Source organism: Oreochromis niloticus, linkage group LG19 (genome assembly GCF_001858045.2).
Source record: "Oreochromis niloticus isolate F11D_XX linkage group LG19, O_niloticus_UMD_NMBU, whole genome shotgun sequence".
Classification (NCBI taxonomy): Eukaryota; Metazoa; Chordata; class Actinopteri; order Cichliformes; family Cichlidae; genus Oreochromis; species Oreochromis niloticus.
The window spans coordinates 12,812,181-12,833,101 of NC_031983.2; the positions used below are offsets into that span (position 1 = coordinate 12,812,181).

General features: G+C 40.6%; 1 long non-coding RNA gene across 1 annotated transcript in view; it reads left to right on the forward strand.

Annotated features, from left to right (window-relative positions):
- Positions 1–15,688: 15,688 nt before the first annotated feature.
- Positions 15,689–20,921, forward strand: part of LOC102078006 (uncharacterized) — a 66,593-nt gene continuing 61,360 nt past the window's right edge. The window contains exon 1 of the long non-coding RNA XR_270123.3: positions 15,689–15,755. This is a non-coding gene — a long non-coding RNA (uncharacterized LOC102078006). The remainder of the gene's footprint in view (positions 15,756–20,921) is intronic.

Below are 20,921 nucleotides of genomic sequence, written 5' to 3' on the forward strand. Positions count from 1 at the left end.
TGTAGTTTAGCAGATTCTGTCATAGACATATAACAAACAGTGGATTGATGCTAACGTCTTACACCCTCCCGATTTGGTTTCCTGTGTTTTGTTTTCCAGCTTAAACTGTTTCTCAGATGGCTTGTGAGGGCTCTGCCAGTGACATCACTCTCGCAGCTAAGGCCCACTCCCCCACTACTCCCCCATCCCTCCTCCCGCTCAGGTGAAAGGTATCATTTGCCACAGCTCCTGCCAAGTCTGGAGTTGGAAAACTTTAATTTCCCTAGCTCTGCAGACGGTGCCAGAGGTTTGATGTCCATTACCCAAGCCCTGAAACAAGAGCTGGCGTGGACTTGGAGTGAGCTAAGTGCTCTGTGGCAGCATTACCTAACCCCCAGAACCTCTGCAGCGTCTCTCTTAGTGTCTCTCCACCTCTTCATTTGCTTCCCCCCCTGCCACCCCTCTTCGCTCTTACTTTTTCTCCCGTTGTCTCTTTTTTCCGAGGCCATTGTCATCAGCAGGGTTGAGATTCCTGTTTAAAAAAAAAAAAAAAAAAAAAAATCAAGACATGGCTGGACCCGAGCCACCAAGTGCATTATGACCCACCTCCTCTTAGCTGCCCATTAACTTGTCCTTCACGATGTGGCGGCGGCGGCTCGTAAACGCTTCAGCCTTTCAGCACTCGAGCTCCTCCGCTCTTAAATCCACACGCCACAGTCTGTAAAACATCTTGACTGTCCTCACAGCTTTGCACTCTTGCACATCCCTTTGAAAGTGAAACTCAGCCAGTGAGTCAGCATGGGTATTGGCACGTCTCGGTTGCACATATAAGCAGCATGGGTATTCCCACGTCTCAACTCCACAAAACACGATATACAGTTAGCAATAACATCACAGCTACTAGTAAGAATTTTTTTTTATATTATAGATGATCAGCAAGCTGGGACTCTGATAAATTTGTAGCGTGACCAGTATGAAATTAAAAAAAAAAAAAAAAAAATTCAAATATTTTACTGAGTTCTAACACTCAGATGCTTTAGTTTGTTTGTTTTAAAGTAATAAAGTTATTTTTTAACGCGCCAAGATCCAAGCCGAGGGACAGAAACACGGTTGAAAATCTGTGGTTGTGATGTATTTCGCTATATTATGCACATATGAAATTGTACTTAATAGTGGGAATGTTTTATGAAATCTGTGCGGAGCTGTCAGTCATCGTGGAGGACAAGTGCAAGGTGTCCTGAAGGTTAATGGCTGAGGAAACGCTGAGCGATTTAAACACCATATGGATAGGCTCATCATCTACAAGCTGTTCAAGGTTGAACCCATCCAGAACACTGTAGGATTGAGATAATAGCCTTCTTTGCCCAACTGTTGTTAAGCTACCAATCTCCTGTCAGCTGCAGGGGAACTGATAAGCATTAGGACCTGAGACCCTGAGCAACTTTCTCTGTTTCTCTGTCTCTCCTCGCTCAGTCTTTGACTCTCATTCGTCAGTCTGTCAGCTGGACAATGCAGAGGTTTCGATGTAGGAAACAGACTTTCTTTCTTCCCTCAAAACTGCCATTTTCCTCCCCTTCTTCTCCTTTTCTCATCATTACTATTTCTCTTCTTCTCTTTTACTCCTCAGCCATACACATCCATTGGAGAGTGGCTCGCCCTCAGAGCCATCTGTTTCCAGGCAGCCTGTGAGTGTTGCTGAAATATGTAGGGCCTAATTAATTCAACCAAATTGTTTTAGAATAGATTAATACAATAATGGCAGCGCATGAAAGGTTATTTCAAGTACACCACTCAGCTAATCTCATCAAACGGTAGATTTTACTGCTCTGTTACTCAGCGAACACCCACTGCCATATAGACCCTCATATGGTAAAGGAAGCTCATCTGTATGTACTTGAAACGTCTGAGTCTAGGTGCAGTGAAAGGAGTTAGGCATTCATTCAAAAGACAGTAGGTTAATACTGTACTAGACTGTAACAATAACACAAAAACTGGGCCTTTACAAAATTATTGTATAGTAAGGAAATCATCAGGAAAAAAGAGTCTATTCTTGACTTGTTTCTGTATTGCATGTGATGGATATATATGTAGTAAAAAATGTATACAGCAAAATAACCTCCTTGTTCTCATTAGGAGTTATTTTTACTAAATTATAATAACTGCAATAATGAAAGTCTTCTTCATCTTAGTTTGTCTTCTACATTTTTTCTTTGTCGTGGCATTTTAGGTCAACTCTCGCTGTTTTTGTACCAGCAACCTTTTAATTTTAGATGACTTCACTGATCCTGCCAACCTTCCAGCTCATATACATTTTAGTAGATGCATCTGTGATTGTTTTTCTTTGGATGGTTGTTTAGCAGAACAGCTGGCGATGCTTTAAATCCTGTGACCTCCAGAAAGAAAAACAATAGTCACTCACTTGGAAGCACTTTAAAAATGATATGACAGTAGAGTCATTATAAAGGGTGTCATTTTAAAGTACTTGGTATCCATATTAGGAAAGACAGTGTTCCCTTGATGTATTATTTTTCGTTGCCGTTGTTGTTTGTGACTGTCTGTCGATCCTTGAAGGAGAAATTTGACCTTCTGGGTGAAAAATTTCTCTCCATTAATTAAACTGCACACCCTTCTGCTCCTGCACTTTCCAAAATTATCTTGGGAAAGTTTTTGTATTGAAAATGCCCTGCCCGTTTGCGGCAAATGCAGGCTCTCCATCCGCACCTAAGTGAATTATTTTCCTAAAGAGTGTGATTGAATTTAACTATCGTGCCTGAAACCATTTTTTAACTGTAAATGTCACATTGTCACGCAAGCAGGTGTCTCATGTTTAAATCAAAACCTTCACGTGCAAATCCTGTGAGACGTAGATGGAGTGCAATCAGTCACCTGGACTAACCTCTGCAGGGAATGAAGCAGACGAGCAGAAGTCACCGTGCTGTTGTTCATCAAGATTAATACCAGCTCGGTGTCCTCCCCAGAGAGGTAAACTAACAGATTCCCTACTTGACTTCCAGAGCTGGCTCCTATAGACATCTCTGGTTCATTAACACAAGTATTATGGCTAAACCACTTGCAATTAGGAATATGTTTAAGATGATGCCGCGCACATACAGGCGCACACGTTTGAGCACACACTTACCCTCACACCTATACGCACAAGCGCAGTCGCAGTGTCGGTTGCGTTTTTTTTAAAGAGGAGGAATATGATAATGAACCCGGCTTGATAGAGTAATTAACTGGGCTAAATGGAAATCCCACGAGGTTCAGTGATAGTTAGCAGATGTTCTCTGAAATACATTAAGGACCAAACGTCTTGTGAAGGGGGAAAGAGTGAGAGTAAAATAAGAGGTAGACTATAACTGCTGCGCATGAAGTTGTTGTTTTTTTTCAAAGAAGAGGAATGTGAGGTCTTGACTTCTGGTGTGGGAGTCTTCAATATTTTTGGGAAACAGTGTCTCGGTGTGGGAGTGGAGGGCTGTGTGAGTGGGGATGGGATTGCGTGGGGGGTGGGTCAATTAGCCGATCAAAGTTACGTGGCTTACAACAGTAACATAATCATTAAAAAAAGAACAACTGAAGCTACTTTGGGTTTATAAGGAGAGCTTAGGTCGTTAGATAAATTTAATTTTGATTGTTAGGAGCTAGCATATTTTTCTGATATAAAAACATAATTGTCTCCTACTGCTGTCCTGTTCTTCTTCTCCTGTTTTACGTCATTGTGGCCTTTCTTACCTTACCAGGTAGCATTCCTGTTCTGTTTGCAGGAGCGATTTACACAATACACAGCTGTCATTTTAATACATAATAGAATTAAGCACAAAGGATTGCCCCAGATGATAATCTACCGCAGATCTCAATCACTGTATATACAACTACACAGCTAAAGTAGCATAAAAAGCGAAAATTTGAAACCTCTTTTAGTTACATATTGTTCACCTTTTTGGTTACGGTAAACAATTTGCTTGCTGTGGCTTAATCTATAGCTTGGGTTGGCCTTGATACTGCACTATCAGTGGCACCAAGAGAGGCGGTGAAGTTCCTCTCTACAGCTAGCTAGCTTGCTAAGTCATACTGAGAGGAGCCATCTGCTTCCTTGTCTGAACTTTAGAACAAAGACACCAGGCTGTCAAAGTTTCCCTCAAACAGAGAAATGCACCCTGACTCAATCACAAGCATATACGCACACAGGCAGAACGCCACGAATGCACGCACACACGCGCACACACACACACACACACAACACACACATTCCACCCACATATGCAGACTCGTTTTGGACTTGTTTCCTTCTGTTCTGGAGTCTAATGGACTTTCCCGTTCTTAGTGAATGGCTCATCTAAGCGAACGGATGTAATTTTGGATATTTCCTCATTTTGCAAACTCAGAAATAGTTCTCTGGGGGGAAAAAAAAATCAGTGAGGCATGTGGCAAAAAAGCATGTGCATGTGTTTGTGCTTGTGGAGAGGAACACCTGTTAATATTAAGTTTATTACTGAATTTATTCCAATCAGACCATGTGGTCAGTAGGTGTAAAGCAGCTGCAGGAAGTGTAATAATGACTTCCTGTTTTCTCCTCCTTCCCCACCCACTCACCGGTTACAGCCGGCCATGTGGCTCTGTATGCACCATCTCCATCACTAATTTACTGGCACTGGACACATCCCTATGACAGACTAAACACTCAAGTATACATCTACAAGACACATCAGCAACCTTCATTTACAAAAGCTAATGTAATTGTCATTTTCCATGGGAAACATGCAGATACTTGTGGGCGAGCTTGAACTTTATATGACCTCACACCTCTCTCTCTCTTTCTCTCCCTCTCTATATGTATACATGTATATATATATGTGTGTATATATGTATGTGTATATATCAGTCATGTCTCCCACTGCTGCCGTTCATGCCTTTTTTCTGACCCTGGCACTTCCATACTAAAAACATAAGAACACATAAGTAGAAAACCTTTTAGTGCACCCTATTTTGACATGCATAATGTGTTCCAGTAGAGCACACTTGACCAACTTTATCTGTTTACATTAAGTGTGACGAATGCCTAAGCACAAAACCCTCCTGCTCTGACGTTAGAGAACAGTTCCTATCAGGCGCCAACACTTGCACTGTGTTTTTCATACAGCGAAGCCGAGTGAATTATTAGTTAGGAAAGCAGTTGTACATTACCTGACATGAGGAAATATTACTGACATGTTGACGTTTGACTGTCTGTAACACCGAAGATAGAAACCAGAAAGCTGTGAGTTACAGTTGTGGTCATATCTATCGTAAACAGAGCAGATTTGGCGTCACCGTTGATAAAAGGGAACAGTTCAGATGTGCAACATTGCACTATAGCAAGCTGCTATGCAGTCTTCCTCTCTGCTGATGTGAACATTGATATACTGCACTTCTCCTTCTGATGCTAAATCCTATTGGCTAGTTCTCACTGATAACTTGTGGCACAAAACAGAGGGAAGTTCTAAATCATAGAGCCAGATCTGCCTGCTCTGACAAGCATCCAGTTGCGATGGAAATGCTGTCAGTGCAGCTGCTGTATGTGAAACTTTGCTGTACAGTTCTATAAATTTATCATCCCAGACAAGTGTGAAGCTTATAAACATAACAGTTAGTGTGTTCTCATCCCATGATGTTAAATACTGCTGTTCTGTCTACGGACGTCACCAGAATCGATATTTATGGTACCTTTTGTTACCAAAATTATGAATCTGCAACAGTACTTGATATTTTTTCAGTACCATTGGCTACCTATACAGTGTTATGAAAAATACAGATACTGTGATGCTAACTGATACTAAAAATTACTTTTCCATAATATACTCACCTACACCAGTACTGATGCTAACAGTGCCGTGTTCACCTCCTCCAGCTGACACAAAACTTCACACAGCCCCTCCCCTCACTAGCAGCTGAACACATGAACAGCAGCGCAACAAACTTGAAGAAGTATGTTAACGACTATCAAGATCTTCATGAAGTCATTTTGCTAGTAAACAGTTATCATAAATGTTAACCTGGCAGGTGTTAATGTTAGCTGCTTAACTATTAGCAGTTACCCACACTAGCCATCTGTTAAGATGTTGCTAAAGTGGCGACTAGTGGCTATGGCTAATAATAAAATTATAATGCACATCTGTAATATTGATAGACAGTTTTAATTTAACAGGATAACACAATTATTTTTGTCTGAAAAGTGCTTAGTTTACCCAAAGTCCCTAATAGAAGCTGAGGAAAGTCTGTCCACACCTGCCGGTGGCCCAGAAACAGTGGCAATCTACGTTATCAAGTCTATTTGGTTATTTGATCAGCAATAAAATACAACACCAAGTCACCAGAAACAGAGGAAATTAACACGGCTGTAGCTCTGTTGTGAATCTTTCTATATAGAAAGAAGAAAATTGAATACATTTGCACAGATCACCAATGTTCTAATCTTTATTTACAACAAAATTATGTCTCATCCTCCATGGTATCACAAACGGTTTCCTGGGTATCTAGTTCTGTGAGCTGTTGCTGATGTTGCTGAGAAACATGCAGCAGGTCTTTTCCCATCCATGCATTAATACACAAACTTCTGCAGAAAAACACAACGAGTGATGACGGCATGCAGACATGTTGGGGGGTCGATTGTGGTGATGCTAAGTTTTAGTGGGTTTTCCAGCAAAGAGAATGTGGTTTGTGTCTTGTTTGGGGTTTTAATTTGGTTTCACTTGCTGTTTAGTTTTACTTATGCTCTTGATTCGCTTTTTCTTGCTTGAAACTGCTGGTTAGGCGTAGGAATGATTTTGTTTTGGGTTAAAATATGTTTTTGATTCAAATTAGTTCAGATCAATGAAACACAAGCTAAACCTCTTACTTTATACAGAGAAACCCAACCTTTTAGAGCTAACAGCCACTCAGCGTTATTAACTCTGTCACAGTATGAGTGTGTGTTTACACGTTGAACGGGAAAACCTTTAAACTATACTTTCACATGATAAAGACAGCATATTTTTTTCAATGAGGGACATTTTTCCATTTATTATACTTTGCTCACAGACTGAAATTTACTGCCTTTAATATGGCATACAGTGGTTACAGCTATAATAGATTTGTCAGTGTGTGACCACGCTGTGCTGCCATGGTAACCTCTTTAATAGTCCAGAGTATGTATGTGACATCTGCCATGGTGTGCTTGGCTTGCTTTATTATTGAAAACCCAAGCAAAAGCACACTGGTTAAAAACAGAAAAAGCTCCACATATAGATGGTTGTTGTTGTTTTTGTCATGGATTAATATAATGACTTTTCATATAAAATTATTAAAGATGATGGTGATTAGCAGTTTTATTATTTTATCTTAAGAATGAATATTCAAAGCAGTTCTAATGCTTTGTTATTGTGCAGCACATAGTGTTAACGTCTTCTGTCTGGCAGAGAGTGGTTAAATAGTTTGGTGAGGTCACAGAGATATCAATCAAAAGCTTTAGATAAATGTTTCTCAACATATCCCAAATTAATTTGAGTTTGGTTTTGTTTTTATAAACTGCATCTCCACCCAAGTTTGTGTTCCACCCATTAAGCACAAGGGTCAGCTCAGTCAAACGCTTCACTTAATCTGTGCAACATTCCCAGGAAGACAAAATCACTCCATGCTGGTTAACCATTACCATACTCAATTAATCATTCTAGGTCTGTGAGAGTTTCATGATGCCTTTCTCTTCCCCCCCCCTCCTCCTTTCCTCATGCCACTGGTCTTACTTCATCACATCCTTGTTGACACCCGCTGGCCACATGGCGACAAAGCCTGCCTTTCATGTGCTCCCCAGCCTGCTCGGAAACACCGGTGTCGCAAGCGCCCCGAAGCGCCATCTGCCACCGCCCAATCCAAGCAGATGACAAAGTTAGCATCTGCGCTTTGCATCCTCCCCCTTGATATCCACACACATGGAGACACACCTACAATAAAAAAAAAAAGGACACACAGTATGTTCCAGGTATTATCATATCTCTCCTGTCTGTATATATGTGCTAGGAGAGGAAATGACCACTTTTCTACAGAGTTGGACTGAAAACAAAATTGAATAAAATGAAATCAGGAAGAAAACAGGAAGCTGATGGAGGGCGCTGTATAATATCAAATAGCAATAAATACTGAATACTGAATCTGTGAGCCCATACGAAAACTATTAGAAAATACTCGAGACATGAAAGACGTTTGATATCTTTTGGCTCTGCTGTTGTTATTAGTAGCACTGGGGCTTTTATATGAAACATTTAGGGCAGTATTTAGCAAAACCTGAGTTAACTTTTGTGTTCTACATTTGTTCATCTAAAGCAGATGAAGAAATGTGGCAGAAAAATAGTTCGAGAGGACTTTCCCAGGCTTCCTATCCACTTTGCAACTTTGCAATTAACTGTCCCTTTTTATTGCAGTTTTGCATAAACTTACCTTGATTTCAGGAGTAATTAGAGCTTGAAAGAAATTAAATGAACCTGTCAGCAGCTCACTAAATGCATCTTTTCTGTATAAAGATAGTGTTATGTTTCTTTACTATATCCAAGGATGTTTCTTTCTGTATAGTCTGATCTGCATTCATATTGAAATGAAAAAAAATATGAGTTAAACTTAAGCGCTAACATTAACAACAACAAAAAAACTCCAGCTTTGGGGCTGTTTTCTGAACAAAAGGTCATATTTAGTTGAATAAATGATGAAGTCTTTGCCTGTCAGTCAACAGATTTTGTTGAAATTGGCAGCTTTATTAAAGTACATCTTGCATAGATTAATGTAATCAGATTCTACTTTAAATGCATTTCACCACCAATAACCCCAGACAAACCTATAATGATAGCTTTAGCCCCAAACTAAAGTGTCTAATGGAGTCATCAGCCGGCTCAGATTATCATCATCTGTTTGGGCTAGCTACCTCTGCGTTCCACACTCCTGCACGCACACACACACACATCCCTCAGATTCCCAACTACAAGGAGCAAAGAAGCGTCAGGAGATGTTTAATTAAGACAACAGATCAATTAACAGCTCAATTAGCCTGGCTAATTAGGGGCTCAGTTGGAACAAAAGCTCGCTCTCCTCTGCTCTCCCTTTCTGCACACGTACACACGCACACTCCTGGACTCACACCCTCTCACTGGGTTTGAGCACAGGACATGGTTGTCACTAAACCTCGCTATAGAGCACATAATCCTACTTAATCGTCAGTCCAGATTTTGGCTGAAAATTGCCTGGAAGGGAGGATAGGAGCAGGAATTCCAACTCCCTGCTAGTTTTATCTATGATTCCAGGACACTGGTGATTTCATAGGACTAATTGAAGTTTCAGCAGCCTGGAGGTTAGGGCACATTTTAGCAAACTACCTTTTTTTCTCCTTTTTTTTAACATTACGTCATTCAAACTATTTTCAGATATTTGAATATACTGATGGACATATCTATAAACTCAGTTAAATCTCAGCATTATGTTGTCTATATGAAACTCATGTTACCAGGTGTATCGGGGCTTTTTGTGTGTTTTAAGTCTTTGGGGGAAATGTGGCAGGGACACTGCCGAGGTTCATGTGCTTCTGAATCTGCACATTTTTGGCAGAAGCTCATGCTCTGGACCCCCATGCCTAGTCAATTAGTATGACTGTGTTAGTTGGTACAGAGCCCTGGTAGTGTCTGCCTGTGAGAGACAGACAGGAGGTATGTTTCCATTCCGATGCTGATCGGTTTTTGTGCAAATTTCAAAACGTGAGCTGAGGAAACGATGCTTCCATGCGCTAGTGTAATGAGTGTAACATGATTATATGAATCAAGTGGTTGTACCTTTTGTGAGGGCTTTCTTTTTCAAAAAATTGAACCATAATAACTACATATTGCTCCATTTTCAGAGGCTTTAAAGTAATAGCAAAATTGACTTAATAAAGATTTTCATTATAGCTTTGTTTTTAATACTTCACAAAAGTCCTTTGGAGTCAATGATGGCCTGAAGTGTAGAAACCAAACACATCAGTAAATACTGTGTTTCCTCCCTTGAGTTGCTCTGCCAGTCCTTTACTGCAGCCGTCCTCAGTTCTTGCTTATTTGTGGGTCTCTTTGCATTCAGTTTTGTCATCAGTAACTGGAAAGCATGCCCTATTGGATTATGATCAGGTGACTTGGCCATTGAAGAATATCCAATATCAGTGTCCTGAGAGACTCTTGGGGTGTGGTCAGTTTTGCTTAGGAAGCTTTCTAACTGCGTCACTTGACCCAGAAGTATCTGTATGGCAGTCATATAGGTTTGAATTCTCTAGATACTAGGAAGAGGTGCTTTTATGCTTTTATGATAGAGGGAACTTCACCTGGTCCTAGAAATCCTAAAAAGTTGGGGGAGTTACAAGGCATCTCTCTCCAACAGGAAAAAAAACAACAAGAAAATTTAGATGTATTACTTTTTTATTATTTGGTGTATCTCGGTTTAAACTTATTTGGTTTACATTATGATGTTGCTGACCTGGCCAGCAACACCGGAATTTCTTTTTTAAAAGACTGTACCAGATTGTTTGACCACTCCTGAAGTCTATTTTTGGTTTTCTTTCTAATGATGGCTTACTTTACTTGCATCAGAATCTCTTTGGACCTCATTCATTCACACCTCATGTGAGCTGTGAATGAATTTGTCATGGATTAATGAGGGAACAGGCTTCACATGGCCATAAACTACTCGTTGGACTTTTACAGCATGAAGAGTTGTAAAATCATAAGGATTTGGTAATTATAACTGTGCTCTATAAATTAAAGCGACTTGAACTGACTAACCATTTACGTATAAATATTAATAATTTTAGACTCAGCTGTGACTTGATTATGTATAGTACAGGATCGGCATCTGTGTTTTAACACTTTATAACACTTCACTTTGACTTCACTTTGATAGGTCAAAAGCTCAATGCCTCTACTTTTCTCATAAAATGCGTATAGATGTGCACTTCTATGACACTGTTTAATTTGCTGTTTAGTGTTTTTTTTCAGTAACTTGGTTACCAGAAATGTCGAGAATTCATTTTCTGTATTAAGAAAAAGAAAAACAATACCAAGTCATTATTTCTTTGAAGCAATAATTTTTTCCCATCAGGTTCCAGCCAAACTTCTGTTTTCCAATGTAAAGATGTTTTTGGATTTTCCCTGCAGATTTCTTGAAAGTGAAGTCAGAATACTGACATAAAGGCTGTGTTTGTTTGTTTGGTCCTCTGGCTGGTATTGTAACCTCTGGTGACTGTGAGATAAATGTCCTCATCTGCTTTTCCACGCCTGTCCCTAGGGATGCTGGTTTGTGTGAACTAGCATGCATGCATATACACTGAGTGTGTCTGTGTATGTGTGTCTATGTGTCTCAAACAGGGTTCAGATGTCCAGTCACCCCATATATCTCCAATGCAGCAGACAGGTCTGGGGTTCTGCTGCCGATGCACTGTCTGCTCTCATTACTGAACAGGCCCAGGAGCGGGCCCAGGCTTGACAAACACACACTGAAACGCGCACACACACACACATGATCTTGCTGGGACAATTAAATGCGACTGGAAACACTGGAAGAATCTGACTAAAGTGAAGGAGACGGCTGGGAAACTGCTTCAAATTGATAACTGTTGAATTACCTTTACTTTACAGCTGGATTCATGAAAAGCCTACATCATGCGTGCGCACACAGACACGCAACCACATAGACACAATGGGACACACTTTGCAAGTCTTGTGACAGGATGACTGACAGAAGGACAGGCTGTTGCCACATGACTTCCTCTCTCTCTCTGCTCACACAAACACACACTTCCCTATGTTCCACTGTTAATGAATTGTGTCCCAGCAGCTGTGTATTCTAGCTGCAACCTCCTCCTGCTGTGTGTTCTGGCAGTGACGTCCACCAACTCTGCTTCTTCCTGTGAACTTCCCAGCAACATGTACCAGACTGTAAATGTGCGCTAGTTTAAAATGATGCACTTTCTCAGTACATTAGTCGTGCTAAAGTCATATACAATCACCAGCCACTTCATTAGGTATAACTGCTCATTAACACAAAAATATAATCGGACAGTCACATGACAGCAACTCAGTGCATTTACGGTAGAGACGCAGACGTGCTCCTGAGGACGTGCTGAAGTTCAAACTGAGCATCAGAATGGGGAAGAAATGTGCCATGGTTGCTGGTGATATGCTGGGATTTTCCCCTCTCAGCCATACAGAGAATGATCCAAAAAAGAGAAAATATCCAGTGCGCACCAGAGGTCAGTGGAAAACAGCCACACTGCTTTGAGCCGATAGGAAGGCAAATGTAACAGTAACACATAACCGCTCATTACAACAAAGTCTACAGTCTGTTATTGCAGTGTCTTCACCTTACAACTCCTTTCAGTTAATAAAAGGAAACTGAGGCTCACCAAAATTGGACAATGGAGGATTAGAAAGCACTGACTGGTCTTATGAGTCTCAGTTTGTGCTATGATGGTTGGATGTTGAATTTGGTGTGAAGAATATGAAAGCATGGATGATGTAATTGTGTGGGGGATATTTTCTTGGCATACTTTTGGGATCAAAATAAATTCCTGTCTTGAAAACCTAATGGTGAAAAGGCAGCAAAGTACAAAGCATCAGGAAAAACTTGACTAATTTTAGTTTCAATATTTGGTAAATTTGTGTAATTAGTCAACTCTTTGTTGAACTTTTGTGGCTGTGCTATATTTTTACTTCTGTGTTGTCTAATAACCAATATAACCAATTACAGAATGAATCAATAAAGAGAAAAGCAGCATGCTGGAGTGCTTTACTGCTTTATTCTGAGCTATTCATTAAAATGCTTGATTAGATAAAAAGTGATTTTTTCAGGATATTAGAGAGACAGTCTTGCCATAGAATTACACAAGCTGCAGCTTCTTTCATTTTCATGTTTGCTGTGCACCGATAATATTTTGTGACTGTGTGGTACACTTAAAACTACACCTTTGGCACCTCCTGCTAAATACGTTATACCACATTTTCCCATAATCACATAGACACACAAAAAAGTAGAAGTAAAATTCTCATTGACATTAAAATGTCTTTTTTTTTTTTAAAAGAAAGGCCACGAAAGCAGCAGAAATTGCAACAAATAGAACATCACATTTATATAAAGGTATTTTAAGTGGCTCAAAAGGACGAGATCAATTATAATGAATACAGAGTATGTATGCAGGGTCATAAAGACACTTGAGAACCAGGTAATCTGCTATATATAAGCCCTTCCAATGATAGTAGACATTAAAAACGCATAGAAACATCGGAAAACAGTTTTTGGTATAATACTGGGATCAAAACTGCAACTGACCAATCATGTTGCTGTGATGTCATAGCTTTCGGAAGTGGAGGAAAAAAATACTTTTGTTTGTGTAAAAATCTCTTCTAGAGCAAATGGTAAGCATTTCAAGTATTTAACAAAATAGTTTCTGCAATATAACAAGTTAGGTTTACTGTTAACCAAATTTAGGTTATTGTTGTATTGTTGATATGTTTGTAATAGTTTTTAATAGCATTAACTAATTTCTTGGCGAATGCTAACTAAATGCTCATTGGCCAGTTGCAATAGCGGTCCTGGTCTCACACTGTTATGATGATGTAGGAACTACACTAACACAGGGATATCAGACTGCATCTTATACTGCGGCTCCGCGTGGTTTGGGCAAATAAATTAGAAGTGTTTAGCTGAAGTGTATTTTATTTATGTTAGTTCTTTTTTAACTCGTAGTTCTAAATTGGAAGATTATTGTGATATTGAAATATAAAAATAAAATTATATTCTATTATTTTTTCATCGCTCAAAATAACAGTCACACTCGCGGAAGCCGGTGTACCCGCCGAAACGCCGTGAATTTATCGAGACTTTCAACCCCAGGTAGGCCAATTATGGATCTTCGGATCCACATTATGTCAGCAGCTGTTCTCCACCGTGAACTATGTTAAAGACAAACACCGTTCACGCCTGACAGATGACAGCTTACAGTCCTGCGTAAATTGGCTTCGTATATCCCCGATTTGCGGACTCTGTGCGCAGAGGTTCAGGAGCAGAAGTCCCATTGTAAACAAATCATGGCAGACCCGACGATGTTTCCATGAACACGCTTTTGAGCATCTCTTTATTGAGCACTTTTCACACACGGTTGCTGTACGCATACAGCCGGCTGTAGCTTTTCAGCTCACAGCCCGACACACACCACCAACAACACAACAGCACAGATAGCGCAGACGTATTGCGGGTGTCGCTCAGGTGCGTCCGCCTCCCCTGCAGCGGCGCTGCAAACCACGCCCCGCCGCACGCATTAACCAGGTAAAATACATATTTAGGCAGAATTTTGCAAATATCTTTCATTTTTCAGCAGCATAGTGCTTTTTTCCAATTATTTTTTAAGAGTCAGGTCAAGGCTCCAAAAGCCCAAAGGCGATATAAGGGTGGCGGCTGACAACAGTTTTTGTTTGCTACATGGATCATTTTAGTTCAACTGGGTGTCTTTGCTTTTGTTATATTTCTTTAAGACTTCAAAATGTGTTGATTACATAAATATAATTTAATTTTCTCTGTAGCACTTCATGGATTTCATAAGCAGCACACCTTAGTTGTTCACACAAAGCATAAAGATAAAAAACAATATATACAGTGTTATCTTCATTTTAGATGTCAAAAAGTATTTGCGGCTCCCAGTGTTTTCTTTTGCGTGGAAACCGGGTCCAAGTGGCTCTTTGGGTGTAAAAGGTTGCAGACCCCTGCTCTAGGCTCTGTGTAACTAATTTATTAGCCGCACCTGGCTAAACTTTATACAGAGTAATCGAGCAGTTTTCTAATAAATTGTACATTAATGAAGCTAGAAGGGTTTCATTTTTGTTGAGGTAGCTTCATGGGTTTATAGTGTCAGCCACGATGTTAAATTGCAACACACTGGCTGCTTTATTGTTTTGTTCACCCCATTGAAATTTATTAGGGAAGACTAAATAACATTAACAGTAAGAAAATACATCTCCACCACCACCACCAAATTAATTTAATCAATACTGCTCTTCAGCAGTTTCATTAAAAACTGAACATCTAACCTTTAAATCATAGAATTTACTGTTGAATTTTTTTGCTAGATGTACCTAATAAACTAGCAACTATGTATTAGCATATGCATACATAAAGAAAAGAGAGAGACATTGAATGTGGAGCATAGAAGCGAGCCAGGGGAAGATTCCAGCAGAGGATAATTGGCCTTAAGCCATTCCTCTGGCCTGCTGCTCTCTGAATAATGCATGGTCTTCTTTAATGAAGCCCCTTTTTGTTGTCTTTTTACTTTTCTAGGATGTAGGGTAAAATTAGCATACTCCTGTGTCTGCATCTTAATGAGGCTTTGGCTACTAAGGCTCGGCTGTGCTCAGAGCCATGCCCATTCTTACTGATCTGAACTTAAAGGTAAAATAAGGATAGCTGATACAAAAAAAAAATTCTACCACCCTGCTAGTTGATGTAGACAATGTGGCTTCATCAAAGCACTTTTAACAATGATGAAGAAAAAGAGGCTTGTCTTGTGATACAGGGATTGTAGCAGTCATCGCTTATTGAAGTTTAGAGCCCCAGGCGGCTGTGGTTATTAAAAGTAGACAAATGTGAGGAAAGAAATTAAAGATTCATTTACTTGTAAGTGCTCTTTTATATGCGTTTCTTTTCAGATTTTCCTTTCTTTCATGGTCACTCTCTGAAGAATACTGAATGCGAATCCTCCAGAGTATATGCACGTGAGTATTTCCACGAGGCTTACAGTAAGAACTCACACGGCAGCCTAGACCTGAAAGTGCCGTCCTTTTTGCTGCAGACGTAGTGAAGTCTGGAGTGTTTGAGCGTGTCCTTGAGTGGGGCAGGAGAGCATTCCTCAATCATTGGGGCATGTACAACAGTTACTAATCCTACTGTAGACCGCCTTTCATCTACAGGCTAATGCTTTGTGATGCACTGAGCTGTGATCAGGCTCGTTGCAGGAGGAACAGTGGAGCTGAGCAGGTCAAATGGGGTTGCGTAGAAAAAAACCCCCTGTAAGAAGCTAGAAATGGTAAATAATGCTACTTAAAACTGCACTGTTTGCTATATAGTTTAAAAGCAAAGAATATGGAAGTGTCTTCATCCTCTCCTGGTGGTCTGACAATACGTGGCGGTAATGTGACATGCAGCGTAGGACGGAGATGGGTGAAGACAAAAGAAGCCTCATAGTGCGTGTGAAAATTGATTTGTGAATCATGAAATGGTAATATCTCAGGTCTCTTTGAGTGCAGAGGGTTCTTTACCATGAAAATGACAAATTACATTCTCTACACAAACAGTATTTGGCTGCTGATTTGTTGGTGTTTACTGTAGACTTAAAAGCAGCTGCTGAGTGATTTTTACAACATCTGCCTTCATTTGTCCAGGCCATCAAGTCACCCGCCTTGGAAATGATACTTGCTTTCTGGCATTTCTTTATCAGCTGATTTATCACAAGCCGAGAGGAGTGGTAACTCAAGAATATCACGCATGACAACAACAATGCTGGCCTAACAAACCTCACTTGGCTCCGATTCTGTTTTCTCCAAACAGAGTTGCCTGGATAATTAACCTGTACATTAACTTCCCAGCTGATAGGAAACGGCATGTGGATATGAGCTCAGTGAGTCATGGAGATTGATCCTGAGTGTGATGGGATGGCAGAGGCAGGAAGCCTCACAGTTTGGCAGATGCTGCTATACCTGTCAATTCTCACATTCTGTTCAGTCTACCAGGTTCAGAGAGAGTCTCATTTCCTAGTTTGGCTCGGGAAGGAGTCTGGCACAGGAACAGAATAAGTGAAGTTACAAGATGCTGCCTTGCTGGGACTGTGTAGCAGCAAACTTTCTGACAGCTTGAGCAACCAACTAGTTCTCTGTGATGGACTGAAGTTACGGCAAGGTTGTTGTTCCAGCTGACAGTATGCAGGATTATCATATTTATTGAAATCTACTGCGTTAGTTTGACAGTGCAGTGAAACGATGGGCAGCTTGTCCTGCTTTTGCTTTTCTGTTTTACATCGATACTGTTTCTGTAAGTATGATTGCAGGAAATTCATTGTAATGATTATTTCTGATCACAGTCATGGTAAAAATGACTCTATACTCAACATGAGCTGCATTTGAAAGAAACAGTTGCCTAAAACATATAATTCATACCATATCACTCAAAAGAAGACTTTCTCCACCTGCAGTAATTGTCATTTCACGGCATGGCTCTGTTCTGGGCTTTGCATGGGCATATGTGGAATGGGAGAGCAGCAGCAAGACTTCTGGTGCAGAAGAGATCCGGCATCAGTTACAGCAGACGTGGTATTGATTAGATCAGATACAGCATGAAATGGAAGAGCTTGAGGGTGGAGGCGGGTTGCAAAGCGGCTTGCACAGGAAGCTGCAACTGATTTGACTGCAGGTTGAGTAGAAAGGTATCAGCTGATGTGTTCCTTTGCTGAGCTGAATTATCAGTATTACATATAGAGCTTGACTTTATGTCCTGCTAAACTAAACCTGGGCTCTTTATCATAAATACATAGAAGTCTCAGAAGTTTAAACCTAACTGTAAATAAGTATTGCATGAAAAATAAAACAGGACTATCGGGAGCAGTTTATCCTAGGGAATGAGGGGTCAAAGACTATTTCTCTGATCTCACGTTAAATTAATATTCTCATGTCCCATTCATTACAGCCACTAGATGGGGTTGACTAAAACAAAAAGAAATATCAGAGACTGCAGTCCCTAATAATTTTGGCTCCTGCAGTGACCATTGAGGACATAACCCTTCGCTTCGTGTCGTTGTAAACCAGTTAGCCAGCCACAACTGATCTCCTGACTGTGGGTGTCACTGTTTGTTTTTGTGAAGTTGGTGATCATTTCTTGCAGCTCGTGGTGCACACCACTGCACATCTTTAACTGCTGGCACAAACCCCTTCGTCTGTGCTGGGTGAAAGCCTGCGGGACTCCAGGACAGCCCACCTCTGGGCGCTGAGCACCAAGTAATGGGCTAGTGGCAGCAGGGACTGGGCACTGGGCGGTGAGTTGGGACACAAAAGCGCAAGGCTAGTCCAGGCCAAAATCAGGCCAAGTAGTTGCAATCAGTGGTGCATGAGGAGATCTGGCATAGGCTTTCAGCTGCTTCTCCTCTCCTCAGCAGTGAACTACAGTGATGAGCGCTGCTGCCAGCTACTGTCTGTCCTGTCTCAATTAGCACTATTTTGTGTTCTTTGCCCCAGAGGGGAGAGGCCTATGTCTCTTATCCTTTGTGCAGAAAACAGTGCCTTTTATTTGCTAATGCTTTATATTGTAGGCCTTTTAATATTTCACCGATTTCCAATGAAGTTTAGTCCAAATAAATTTGTACTTTAGTTCTAATTATTCTGTAAACAAATGCATTGTTTAGGGACAGTAGGACTACATGCAGCAGCTGTGCACTCACTTTATATCTTAAATACTAACAAAAACAAAAATAACAAACTGCAGCTGCACTGATATGCATAGTTTAAAATTCCTTGTTGAGGTCTGGAGGATTTTCCTTAAAAGAACAGTTGAAACAGTATTTCTGTATTTGTTAAATAAATATTCTCAAGTTTTGTTAAATTGGTGTAAATATTAGAAAATCTGCCAATGCAGTACTGTTTTCTTTTAATTGATACCAAAACCCGGGATCCTCCCAAAGAAATCAGTGTTGCAAAATCCAGTATTCTCACTTTCACTTCACCTCAAGTTTTGTCCAATTAAAATAACACAACTTTATTAAATAATTTACAATGATATAATATGAGGGCAAACCAACCTGGAAGCAGCAAATATTAGGCATTTTAACTTGAAAGAAAGAAAATAAAAGGATTAATTAACTAAATGTAAGAAAAGGTCAAATAAAACTATTCTTTTAGAAGTCATCAGGGAGCTAGAATAATTTACCTTTTTGGTTTAAGAGACCTGCACCCTCCTTATGAGTTTAAATGATGAAGAGTATAACAGTTTATGTGCTTTGGTCGAATTTTGATCTGAAATCCAGTGTGTTTGGCTAAGTTTCTCCCACCATCTATTTTTAATAAGCACACCTCTGTAATGGAAAAACAACGAGCAGGACACCTCGGATCGTCACTGTGGCTCGAAACCCAGCAACGTTAAATTAACTATGTGAAGGCAGCTGCTCTTTGAGCTCCAACACTTTTGTTGTGTGGTGAAAACAATGAATAATTCTCTTTACACCCTGTATGTGGGTGTTGGGAGCCAGGGCAGCAGGCAGGAGTACAATACGCGGCTCAGATCAAAAGCCGGGCTAGGTTTAAAATGAACACGCGTATCGAGGGGAGGGGGAGGCAGTAATGCAGAGGAATGTTTGTTCGAATGAGGAAGAGAGACACCCCCGCCCAACACACACCCCCACCTTCCCCCGTTTCCCCACCCCCACTTGTACCATAAGGCAAAAACAAGGTGTGTGTGTTTTTGTCTAAGTGAAAGAGTGGGGATGTTTACATGTGATGATGGAGCGCGTCGTAAATGACATCTGCCTCAGTGGTTCATCGTTGTTCCCAGCGTATGGTGCAATGCACTGTGCTGGTAAAAGATTTGCCACGGCCCAGATGCATTAGAAATGGCACCATATTGTCAGCAGTTATAAAAGAGGGTGGAAGTCACACATTTGGTACTGTGAGACTGTAAAGAACGCACTTCATCTATTCTGATTATACTGCAAGATACTGAGATTTTTGCTTGAGCATTACTGTGTCTGAATGAACCAAATCTATGAAAAGTAGAATGTATTGTCTTGTAATTTATAAGGCAATTGCAGCAACACAAGTGCTAAACAATGGTGAAAATGAACCTGCCTAATTTTATTTTTCAGCAAATAGACAAAAAAAAAAGAAACAAGAAAAAAAAACTTATCTGCCACTTATCAAAACTTCACCATTTCCCTCAGATCGTTTTCTGTTTCTCTCACTTCAGCTGTGATACCTGTGAAGCTACTGCCAACCCAAAAACACCTTCAGAAAATCAAGTCAGACTGTTGGTGTGTTGTCTGCAGGGCATTCACCTGCCTGATAGACACGCAGAGAGAGATAGGGAACAGAAGACGGAGGGGAAGCAACAAAGAAAGGCAGTCAACTTTTTACTGAGCTCCTCCACGTTGCTCACGACAGCTTTTTTTTCTTTTTAATTTGGTTTTTGTCTGAACAACTACTAACACGGTAGTGCATCAGGTTCTGTAACTCGCACAGAAAGATTTCTAGGAGCGGATGGAGAAGTTTATTATTAGCCAATAATTCCACCAGCTGCAGTCAGGCAGTCAGTCTATATGAGAAAATATGGGAAAATGATGCAGTGCGTGTTTACTGTGATTTGGTTTGGAGGAGGAATCCAATAAAGATGATGAAGAAGCCTCATCTCTGCACCTCGCTGGGCTGGGCTGGGTGGCAGAGTATTCAGCGGAGCGAAGGGAGAGAGTGCGCAGGGAGAGGGAAGTGATTACTGTCGTTAAGTCGACAGGAAATGTTGCATCTCCTTGACGTTTAGTAATGATCGCAGCAGCTGGGAACAATGAAACTCCAACATTGCACGATTATTGGCCCACCTCACTTACATTGGATAAAAGTAATAATGCACATTATCCCCACATCCCCCTTTATAGTCACACCAGCGAGGGAGAAGAGGCAGCAAATGAGATTTGCTGCGCAGGAAGCTGAGTAGGCTGGCGGTTATGATTGACTGGAGGAAGACTTCCTGCAGTGCTGTGTGATGTGACCACTCTCACTCGCTCTCTCTCGCTCTCAATATCCGTTCATCCACTTTTTTTTTCTTCCCCCACCTCCCTTATTTTATTTCTCTCTGATTTGACTTTGCGCCTTTGGGACAAAGAGGGAAGATTAGTATGTTACGATGACACC